Source organism: Perca fluviatilis, chromosome 7, assembly GCF_010015445.1.
Source record: "Perca fluviatilis chromosome 7, GENO_Pfluv_1.0, whole genome shotgun sequence".
Classification (NCBI taxonomy): domain Eukaryota; kingdom Metazoa; phylum Chordata; class Actinopteri; order Perciformes; family Percidae; genus Perca; species Perca fluviatilis.
The window spans coordinates 29,178,865-29,191,233 of record NC_053118.1 but is presented as its reverse complement, the minus strand read 5'-3'; the positions used below and the strand labels follow the sequence as shown (position 1 = coordinate 29,191,233).

The 12,369-nt window shown below is 39.3% G+C and overlaps 1 protein-coding gene across 2 annotated transcripts in view; it reads right to left on the bottom strand.

Annotated features, from left to right (window-relative positions):
- The window catches only part of pear1 (platelet endothelial aggregation receptor 1), a 51,142-nt gene extending 39,738 nt beyond the window's left edge, over window positions 1-11,404 (bottom strand). The window contains exon 1 of one of the 2 annotated variants that reach the window (XM_039806300.1): window positions 11,197-11,404. The gene's annotated coding sequence lies outside the window, so the exon portion shown is untranslated. The remainder of the gene's footprint in view (window positions 1-11,196) is intronic. The other variant, XM_039806299.1, reaches the window with a different exon arrangement.
- Window positions 11,405-12,369: the final 965 nt, after the last annotated feature.

The window sequence follows — 12,369 nt, the reverse complement described above, 5'->3', positions numbered from 1 at the left end:
TTAGCAGCAAATTAGCTTTTCACACGGTGGTCTTTGTGACCGGGTGGTTAGACTAACTACTATAAGTTAAATGGTTACACTCCCAGGTTACACTACAGATTCAGACTCAGAGATTCCTCCTGGTAAAGGTCTAGTGTGTGAGCTGCTGTCAGTCAGGTAGTTAAGATTCATCGTCTGTGCACCTTGAATGTCTGTACATTATTTCATGGCAATCTATCCAATAGTTGTTGAGATATTTCAGTCTGAGTGAAAGTGTTGTATCGACCTAACGGACATTGCCATCCCCAGAGCCACTCTGTTAACGTGGCTAAAACATAAGAGCCAAGTTTTAATGAACTGCATGTATTCTTGAACGAAAACACATTGAAGCCTTTACAGCACAAGAATTTCAAATGTTGCTGAATTGTGTTCTAACTATTTGAAAATATCTCTGCCATAATGATTCTATGAGCAGGATATTTTTAATGGCTGTGACGCTTGATTGATCAGTTGGAATGTCCTCTGTGCCATTGTTTCAGCATGTATCACAGACGAGTTGTTGATTCAGACGCACACTTCCTTCTCATCTCTTCCTGTGCTTCACTCTCTAACTAATTCTCCGCTGCCATTCAGGAAGCGGTCTACTCTCTGCCAATGAATGTCTGTGTGAGTCAAGTTATTCTCTTAAATTTACATTCAGTCATTGTATGACTGAAGGCCACGGTGCTTTTCATCTGTCTAAAATAATGCTATGATGCTGTTCTATTACTTCCTAATCTCAAAATAAAGTGAATAGTAACGGTATTAAAAACATTCATGTCTGGCAGGTGAAAAGACTCCCATTTAGGGTGATTACTTTCATTATATGTTAATTAAAATTATTTTCTCAATTATTCAGTTCATCGTTTGGTCTATAAAACATCATAAAATAGTGAAAAATCCTATAAATATCCTACAGCCCACGGTAACGGTCATCAAGTGTCTTGTTTTCACCGACCAACAGTCCAAAACTTTAAAATATAACCTTTTTTTGGAATGTAAGACAAAGAAAAGCAGTAAATTTCCACACTTGACAACATGGAACCATTAGATGTTTGAAGCTTTTGCTTGAAAATTGACTTAAACAATTAATCCATTATCAAAATAGTTTCAGACTTACTTTCTGTCAGTTGACCAATCAATTAAATGACAAAGCATTGCAGAATTCACCAAACTCTAAGCTAATAAAACGTTATGGTCTTTGTCGAAAAAGCGGGTGTTCATATATATATATATATATATATATATATTTGAAACTTACATTTCATCTTGTACCTACTCTATTGATTTGCTAATCTGGACATTGTGAAAGTCTTTTACATCTTTGCAAATGAAAATATTAAAAACTAAAACTAATTGCTTGTTCTTTGCACTGTACAGTCAAACAACACATCTAAACTTCATTGTGTACTGTCCAGTAACAAACCTTGATTTAAATAAATCAAATTCTTTAACAGTTTGTATGAAACATGATACATAGAGCTGCAGCTGCACAGTGACATTTTCCTGAGCCTGTAGTCTGTCCTTCAACATGTCAGTAACTTTTAATTACACCATTGACCCCTCTGATGTTTTGGTCCTAATTCCATTTACACATCAGAGCATTACCCTCGTGCCCCTTTCCCACCATGACAAGCTAATTTCTTTTAATAATAATGTCTTTCTCTTTGCTTAATATCCCCTCAAAAACAAATTATTTCTGTCCTATTCTTTCAGGGTCAAAAAGTTGTGGGAAACGCTGCTTTAAAAAAGGATTCATATGGCACTTTAGTCCCTGTGTCTTTAGCTGATGTTCCCATGATAAAACTATGCAAAGGCCAACACTTATTAATTCATATTTATTAGTACGCAGAGTTCCCTCAACATATACAGAACAGGCCACGAGGTCAAGAGCCTTTGAAATCTTCAGAGGAGCTTAAAAAAACAGAGACAACCTCCACTGAACTCTTGCAACAATCATGTTAGTGTCTCTGGGCAAAATAACTCTTTGTTAAGATGAAATAGTAATTGTATTAAGCGAGCAAACAAGCGAATATTGAATTGGGTACAAGACCACGTTTCTGCAGTCTTGGTTCTTTCTCTTGGGACATGTATTGATCTGGGTCAGTATTGGGCTTTGTCTTGACGGTTTGCTTTCCGAATTGCAATAGCATATTGGGCCACTGCATTGGTATTTAATCTATTTTTTACCCATGAATGCAAACCTGCAGAAACCTCTGACTACAATGAGGTTGTATAGAACTGACAGGCAGCTACATCAACATCTCTGTTTAGGCTGAATAAACCCAAAAATCATTACTTTTTACTAATGGAAACTGTTCATGCTGTCTTATTTTTTATCATTTGTTTGCTTCTGTCAGAATAGCTCATATTGACTAATTCTGGTTTTGGCCTCAAATTGATCTCGAAACTGTCAGTAACTCTACTTTGAAGTTGACACGCTTAAAGCTTGCACTGAATGTTTGTAGCTTAGCCAGGGGGAAACTAAATTATCGTTGGCTGAGGGGATTCTATCATATTTCTATCTGCAAAATCTGTAAACGGTAGATAAAGCAGTCTTTATCTAGCACCAGTCTTATATTTCTTATTGCCACCAAATCCTATGAAAAGACCAAAACCACCAAACTGATCCTACTAACAATGTTTCCTGTGTAGACAAAGCCTGATATATCTTATTCCTCTGTTCCATAGAGCTTTGTTGTTGTTCAGAAATATTAAAAGCACATCAATCAGTCACACTTATGCACTGGCTGACATATTCCTTTTTGATGATGAACATGGGCACTGTATAGATTATTTAGAGTCTTGCAACACATACACTGTCCTGCTGCTGTAAATACTCACTAGGCCATTACATTTGTATGAATTCACAGCTGAAAGAAATCTAACACTGAGAAGTAAAGAATCCTTTAGTCACATTATGATGCGATATTGACTGTCATTGGTGCAAAGACACATACTGTATATACTGTATTAATGGCTGTAGTGTGTCATATGTGCACATCTGGATGTACTTCCAGAAACATATGCAAAAGCAATCTGAATCTTGAGCTTTGCCAAACTTCACAGCCTGTCTGTCGCAGGCTAGTTGATCACCAGTGTGAACTTCTCCAATCGCTTGTTTGACTTGTAGCATCTTACGAGGGGAAACAGGCGATCAGACTGCAGCCGCTGAAGGGAAACGATGAACCACTGCAAGCAGCCAAAACTGCAAAGTCATCACAAAACTCTATATCGAACATTGACATAAACACAGATGTGCACACACAGACCTTGCCATGTACCTCAAAACACAGGCACACAGTTCTCTTTTCTTTCCATTATGACCTTTGTTTTTGGCTGAAGACCGTGCAGATTGCTTACTCTTGTGGTTTTGACCCTCGTGGTGGGGGAGCTGCTGTCCAAACTCACTTGGAGAGGTGTGAAATCCAACCCCATCTGCTTTGGCAAAAACCCACCACGAGCACAGAAGCTGAATGTGTCTGCGAAACCCAATTATACACTTATTTTAATTCATTTATGCTGCACTTAATAGAAATCTTCTTTTCTGAATTGAACAGGGCCTACTGTATAAAAACAGTTCAGTGTTTTGTTGATATATGTTTTGTAAAATATGGGCTTCCTGGGGGGTCTATGGCGACTGACAACATTATGTTGATCCCTCTGAGTGTCTGCGGTGTCTGAATAATATCACGGGAAGCATCGTCCTTTACTGAAACACAAAGTTTAGGAACAACATATTTCATACTGCGGATAAAGTTCCCATGCGACATCTTTAATGTCAGTCTTTGAGTCATGGTTGTATGAAAGAGAGAGAGAGAAAAAGCAATTTGCAGTAAGAGACTTTAACCACGCCGCATCTGGTTTCGATTAAGACAACACTTCTAATGTGACTGGATGGCAGCTTTTTTTCTCTCTCTCTCTCTCTCTCTATCTCTCTCTCTCTTTGCAGCTGCTATGGTGCAGCAAGCTGGGAACCATTGGACCTGGTGTGGTCATATTTTTTCTGTTGTTGATTATGTTTTTTTCTGCCACTTGTTTGCAGGATCAACCCATAGTACCATTTATTCTACAAGTAAAAAATAAATAAAAACAAAATAGGTGATTTACCAAAGGCTCAAGTGTTGCTGCCTATAAAATGGTACAGCGATTATGCAAGGAGAGTGGAAGCTGCACACTGGGAGACATGTGCATTTTCAATTAATGCCATGTGGTCAAGGGTCTACCTTAAGGTACCTAGATAACATGGGGAAAGGTTTGGTCAAACATTAACACAAGCAGCAGCAGAGTACTGTCAAGGTAGGTAGAGTTCGCCAGAATAGTTATCAGTTTTTTTTTTTATCTCTATTGGCTTTCCTTCTATATCTCTATTTCCAGGAAGTGCAGCCTGGGCCAGTAAATTCCTAAAAGTTAAACCCCATTGATTTACAGGCCTACCTCAGGCACATGGTGTGCTGCCTTTCTGGAGGACAAGGTGGGAACCTGCAACTAATTAAAGTGATCATTTTAGAGGGTTTTTTTTAGCCGAAAAAGCTCCTTCTCCCTCCCTCCCTCTCTCCAGATGGGCCCCATTCTGCAAGCATCTGGAAGTTAAAGCCTTATTTTCTTCACTCAAAAACTTCAGCCACGTGTACTACCCTGAAGGTGAACCCTCAGAGATGTACCTTTACTTAGTCTTATCCTCCATGCTTTTCCCAGCAGTGTCACTAGACTGAAACAATTTCAAACCCCACAGGTGGTGCCATTAATTCACTTTGTTGGAGCGCCTCATGGCTTAAGAAAGATGAAAGTAAGGCACTGCAGAATGTGCTTTAGTTAATTGAAAGCCCTAGCATGGTCATCGGCATTGTGGAACACATTAGTCTCTAGGGGCTTTTTGGTATGACACCTGCATTTCTGTCCAACACAACAGGAAGACGGGGGGCAAAGAGGAGACAAGAGCCAGATACAAGCCACCACACAGGACATCCTGGGCAACACTGTGGGAGGGAGAGGGTCCAGGAGCCTGTCATCTTGTTTGGGTATGATGTTCCAACTCAAGGAAACCAAGTGGAGGGGAAACTCTTAACACTTTTCTTTTTCTGGATGCCAATAGGTAAACAGAAGCAGCGGTAAACACAGCAGGTCTTCTGTGAGTCATGGAGGAATATTTTGTTATTGCAGGGAGGCTTCTCCCGGCTTTTCAAAAAGTTCTGCAAATAAGTTTCAACTATTTACCAGTTAACGAGCAAGTAAGGTATTTTGTTGTTAACACATTGCAAAAGCAAGTTGCCCTAGAGTATCTTGTCAGCACTTTATTAACAACGTCTTCGAAGATTACATGCTTTTCTCATTACTTTTTAATTGACTACAACTCCCCGGTTCATTATCATCTGTCTCCAACTAATAATCTCATCTCTTCAGCTGAGTTTCTTTTCAACAAAATCTGACACTGTCCCCACAGTCCCTCAGGTCCATGCTCTTTATTCTGTCTCCTAAACAATAGGAAGCCGATCTAGGAAACATCTTGCATGTACATCCAGGTCTGCATCTCAACATTCTCTTCCTCTGACATGTAAACAGAAGAGAGTTGGGAATAAAATCAGGCGCGTAAAAGGAAAAGTCCTTGAACGATGCAATCAGATACTGGCTCTACTACTCCCACCTTTTTCCAACAGCAACCCTTCTTCTGGCTTCTGTGTCCATTTATGACAAATAATCCTTTTTTCCAAACAGAGCTTGTGTTTTTTTGAGTAATGGGGTCGCTGACAAATAGTGAAAATCTGTCATCCTGCCTTTTCCTGAGACTAGGTTTGTCTTTCAGAAGTGGCCTGGAAAATGGAATACAAAAAAAACAACAAGTCCTCTCATAAAATGCAAGATGGACGACTGTGAGAGTCATAGCTTAATGCAGCTGGTGGAGTGGATCTGGGTATGAGCTCAAGAAAAACATCAAGAGTTCTAGCAGTTCATGTTTGCCTGGTGCCAAGCATGACACAAAGGCCATTTGTTTTTCACATGCAGAGCTCACATCTTGTTTGGTTAACTCATAATATTTCATCTCACAACATTGTCCGCTCCATCTGCACGACGTATTTTACTTAGTCAAGTATTAAAAACAAACAAAAACCTAAACATAGCACTATTTTCATCACAGAGATGAAAACAGAAAGCGAGAAGTCTTCTGGGCCTTGAATTTGGTGCTGTATTTCTTTTAATTCTCCATCTCAGGTTTCACTTGGTTCCAGTCATCTTGCATAGACACCACAGCGAGACATAGACACCAGTGAAAGCGCCTGAAATCTTAATGAACAATGTCTCCACTGCTGCTCCACCCACCAACCCAAACGCCACCCACCAACCACCAACATAAGCAACTTCAGGAAAGACCCTCACCACAGTACAAGTAGTCTGTGGTCACTTCATTAAGCCGCTGTTGGCTCCTCCTCCTGTTGCAGCCCAAACCCTCCGACCTCTGCTTTTTTTTATGATTGGTTATTTGAGCCAGAGCCCAATGAAACTGTCCATGTTCCACGGCCAGAGCAGAGCGAGCGACCCAAAACCCCCGAGCTGGAGGGCTGCAGTAGAATCTGCTCCAAATTACTTGCACGGCTGCAAAGCACATGGGGTTGAAAGAATTATATAAGCCTGTGGTAGGAATATTCAACCCGTGTCACCTTCTTTTGAATTCCCTGTGCTCTTTGTCTTTTTCATCATGACTATTTTAGCATCAAAAACAGAAGCTGGGGGAGTAGACAAATTAACTTTCATGAGGAAAGCTTTGTCACTGATGTTTAAAAAGTGTGGGGTGAATAAACAGAATTTCCAGTAACATCCAACATTTTACGCATAGATAAAAGTCAGTGTTAAAATCAACATGCAACAAAAAGAAAAAGAGTGCCACCCATTGCCACCCACATGATTGACATGTAGAAATGCTACACCAATGACTATTTAGCACCAAAAGCCACCAAAACAAAAAGAAACAAGACTAAAGATGCTCTCGGACAGTGAGGGGTCTTTGCTGCTGCAAGGCACCTTATGTGTTTTATATTTTATGTTGATGGCCATCTCTGCAGCTCCCAGCTACGTCTAATAAAGACCTTTACCATACTCTACAGCCTGCTGCTATCCACCTGCCATAATCTCATCATGCAGCTAAATAGAGCCGGTCGTAGCTTAAAATAGAGGAAATGGTTTGCAGTAGGTTAGTTAACAGAATTATCATAGCATTAGTTTTGCTCCAAGACCATTTCTCTTCATTGATCTGTTTGTTTACTGCTGGTGTGGAAGTGTAGCCTTTATAGGGGAACTCAGATATCAGTACAATCAGTTCCTGTATCGTTTCCCTCAATGTAGTGTCTGTAGTTGCCATGGTCACACTGGGAGCTGCGGTTTTGCAGGTATTTGGTCAATGGTCACTTGATGATGGCGTAAGATGAAAGGTTAAGAGATCCCCAAAATTATTACAATTCAACCAATTTCATGGCAATCCATCCAATCGTTGTTAAGATATGTCACTCAAAATCTTAACTGTCAACCTAACTGTGGCAGGAAAAGCCAGGGGATTCACAAAAGTCTTGAGGATTCATCCTCTGAGAACCGTGAATGTCGGCACCAAATGTTATGCCAAACCATCTTGTAGATGTTAAGATATTTCACTGGATTAGTGAAAACTTTGACCTGCAGCGCTACATGAAAAGTCGGCAGAGCACCAAAGTCAGGAGGCTTCATCCTCTGGAAACCATGAATGTCTGTGCAACAAGTCATGACCATCCAAAAGCTGTATTAAGATATTTCCGTCTGGACCAAACTGGTGGACAGCCTCTCTCCGTGCCAAGCTCTGCCAGAATTTAGCAGATTACCATTTTAAAATACACGGGTAATTCTATAGCACAGAGTCCATGCTTCAAAGGATAACGCAACACTGTGATCTCACTTAAATAACACACCAATGGTGTGTGGCCATTGTGTATAAACTTGTCAAGAGAAATTGTGGCCTTCAAAGAACAACATGCAGAGACTGTGGGTACCCTGTGGTGTTGCAATCAATTTTAAAAATGGCCAGGCACTAGGGGATCAAATTATCACTAATGCCTCTTACCTCAGTTCTACTTTTTTCTACTTTTTTCTCATCTCTTTGTGTCTCTGGCCAGTGTCATCTCCAACCAAAACATATCCTATAGCTCGCCTGAGCCAGAGTCCTCTTCTGGACAAACAGATGGTAAGTGAGCCAGATCTCCAGCTGTCAGACTAGAGACGGGTTTGTGGTTTGACCAGACAAAAAAAAATAATGGGTCACCATTATACCACTGATAGTTGAAACAGCCTGGAGGAGGGCAGACACATTTTCGAGGGGGAGATGCTATTTTCCACTAATGAGAATCTCATATAAAGACATTGAAGAAAAACAGTGGTTTTAGGGAGGCACAGTTGGGTCACTTCTCACATGCAGAATTCAAATCTTGAAACCAATACTGTATATGTGAATAATAGAACGGTGCTTTTAGGAATACTTGGAAGAGGACAAAGGAAAGTTCAGTCTGCAGTCAGAGAGATTTCCTGGCGATTTTTGGTTGCCAGAGCAGATGTCAGGTCAGGAGTCCAAACCAGGTGGCTGAGATTTACTCTGATTGTTAATCATATCTTGAACTTCCTCACAGATATTTTTATGCGTTAAATGGTGCTAGGGTGTCCTTAATAAAAAAAAACCTTCATTCAAAAGTCACAGACAGTAAGTGTTAAAGTGCAAAAATGCTGAATTTACGGGGCGATTTTACAGCTCTGCTGAGGAAAATAAATGAGGAGTTTGTTTCCAAAACAGTGTGCTTCGATGTGCAGCAGTTTATCATTTTATAGCTCTAAACTTACAGAGGATCGAGACTGTAAAAGTGTCAGTCAATTTGTCAACACGTGATTATGAATAACCTGGTGATGTGCAGGAGTATGTGTTAAATTTGGTACTTCTATTCAATTTGTAAAATGTCTTTTTACCCAAAACTCTGCAGACTGCATAAAAAAAACTGCATCAGCTCTAGAAAATAAGCAGTCAAAATTAGTTCACAATCAGTTCATGAAAACATCTTTAGCATATTCCCTTTTATAAGTGGATCCTTATCTATCAGAGTCTTGTACACAACCATATTATTTTCAGCGTCACACTCATACATATATGCACATGCATGAAAGCATCAACAACCCACAGGGGCCTCTCACATCTGCAGAGACAAAGAAAAACACTGTCTATCTATCTATCTATCTATCTATCTATCTATCTATCTATCTATCTATCTATCTATCTATCTATCTATCTATCTATCTATCTATCTATCTGTCTATCTATCTATCTATCTATCTATCTATCTATCTATCTATCTATCTATCTATCTATCTATCTATCTATCTATCTATCTATCTATCTGTCTATCTATCTATCTATCTATCTATCTATCTATCTATCTATCTATCTATCTATCTATCTATCTCTGTCTGCTTCGTCTGATTAACTTCACTGACAAGACATGAAAGCTGTCACACCATCACACACAGGATGATGTCACACAGTTGTTTGGGCTGCAGCCACCTCGCCGCCACGTTTCATTGCTTGAGTCACCTCCTCTGTGACCCAAACACAGACCAAGATATGAATCCAGAACTTTGATTAGGACTTAACGACTTAATGAAAATCAAACACAACAGAGAGGGAGGAGGAGGAGGAGGTGGGCAAAGGAGGAAAGGAAAGAGCAGACCTACTCCCAGCGACTTCCTCTGCAATGAATCGATAGAGGAGACATGCCAGAGGAGCACAGCTTTTCTGACTCACACTCTCTTGATAGTAGCTGGAGTTTTCAAAGCAGAACCGGAGATGCCAAAAAACTCAGGCCAGGAAAAGTACAGCAAGTGCATAGAGCGGTGACACAATGCCAGCAGTTCACTTAAACAAGTGCTTTAATTCACTCCTGATAAGAGTCAGGTGTTATGTCTTTGTGTGCTGAATAAGGATGTTGAACAGACAGATGGTTTTAGTGATAGTGTGTTTCTTCACACAGTGTATTCTAGAAGCAACAAAACACCAAACGGTGTTCAGAAATATAAAATCGGTTTAAAATGGTAATGAATGTGATCTACACACTTTCACAACATTTATAATTAATGTATAAAGGTATATTTACTCGAGTACTGCACTTAACTTTGAGGTACTTGTACTTTGCTTGAGTATTTCTATTTTATGCTACCTTATACTCTCCACTACATGTATTAACAGTAACAGCTATAGTTACCGTTTACTTTTGCAAATTAGGATTTTACATGCATTGATTGTCTTCTTAAATATTTTTTATGGATCCTTAACATTTGCTCCATTACAAAAGGGCTATTCTGCAAAAAGAGTACTTTTACTGTTAATACTTGAAAGGACATTGTACTGATAATACTTTTACCAAAGTAACCATACTGCAATATACTATATTATAAGTTAAAGTACATTGAAAATGAGCTTCACTGTAAGTCAAATTGTGTAAGTGTAATTAGCAAAATGTAGGCTACTTAAAGTATCAAAAGTAGGCTACTCATTATTCAGAAAAATTAGGCTATTATTAGGCTACTGATGTATTGATGTGTATATATAGCATTTGACTGTTGTAGTTTAGGTAGAGCTCATTTTAACTACTTTCTAACAGTGCATCATATTCCATGAGCTCATAGTATTTCCCTCTGAATTGTAGTACAGTAGAAGAATAAAGTAACTTTCCAACATAAAGGCTACAATAAAAAGACATAAAAGAAGTGTAGTCTTCCTATAGACCCTGAACATTTTAGATGGATATTAATGCCAGATGAAATTGCTTAGATGTGCTAGATTCTACACATTTCAGCAAATAAAGTCCATCGTAAAGGAAAACATCATTCATAAAAAATAACTACACACTCACAGTAGATCACTACTTCCACTTGAAGTCCTTATAGGTTGAGTTTAGGATTCTGGTACATGCTGCACTATTTTCCATAACAGCGCAACGTTCCCATACAGTAGGCGAAAATCTAGGCTATCAGTCGAGTCTATTAACCAATAACATGTAACATCATAAGCTAATTGTCATACAAATATTTGGCTTTCAAATAAACAGTCGAAGTCTCCGTGACTCCGAACCCTTTTCTTTTGTTTTGTTTAGTTTAGTTCATTGACAGTTTTTTACTCACCTTGCCGGCCAAGAACTCCCGGATAATCTGTCGCTTTAATATCGCAGTTCGAAACCAATTTCCATGGACGAAATTGAGATTGAAAAAAAGGCGTTTGTTTTCAAGGGCTCATACACTTAGAAAAATCTTCAAGCGGTGCAACCTTTAGAAGAGTGTAAAGAGAGAAATGAGACCAGTCGCATCCAACGGGGGAGGGTCCTGAAGTGGAGCCAAAGAAAGTGGAAAAACTGTGACAGAGAGGCGACCGAGAGGGGGGGGGGACGAGGAGGATGGATGGGGCAGAGAGGACATTAAGGGAGGTCAAGAGGGAGATTGAGAGAGTTGTTTTTATCTTCAGCACGCCTGCAGACCATGTTGCTTAAGTGTGAGTATACCCTAACAATTCTGGTTCGGGTTACTAACCCAGATTCAGGGTATTTGGGCTTGGGTTGTTATCTAATGCTGGAGGAATAATGACCCAAATATTAGCTGACCTAGTTGACCCCATGCACAGGTGGCTCGTTTGTTTTAACCACCACTGGCTTTTTAATGTGTCAAATATAAGAATGGCTTGAATTAAATGTAATAATTGGTGGCAATCTTAAAACTTGTAAAATAAAAAAGCTTGTTTTGACTAAATAGAACACTCAAATGTTTATAAAAACAAACAGAATTGGTTTAATTGATACCTCCACAGAAATGTTAATATTACGGTTACTGGGTCAAAAATAATCACACATTGGTATGCTGAATAGCCCAATGGAAATAAATAACACTAAAACTGGGTCAAAATGTTTTTGGGTGAGATTGGCGTCACAGTGGTTTTTATGCTCGTGGGTACTGGTCAAACTTTACCCAGTGGGTTGGTCCTATTGACACAGATTAGGGTACATTTGACCCAGCATCACAATTAACAATGTTGGAACAGTATAGAGACAAAAACAAAACCCATAACAATTTAAAATGGAAAACAAAACAAAAACACAAATTACAGAATAAGAAAATATCAAAAACATTCTTCACAAGTCATCAACATAAGGGATCAATGAAAACATCTACAGCAAAATCTGCCTGCCTCTCAGTCATTTAAAATACCTTTAAATGCATCCAGAGAGATCAGCTCCCAGAGATTCAGGTCATTTTGCAACTGATTCCAAGCAGAGGAAGCAACATAGGTTACTAAAATGTCCTTTT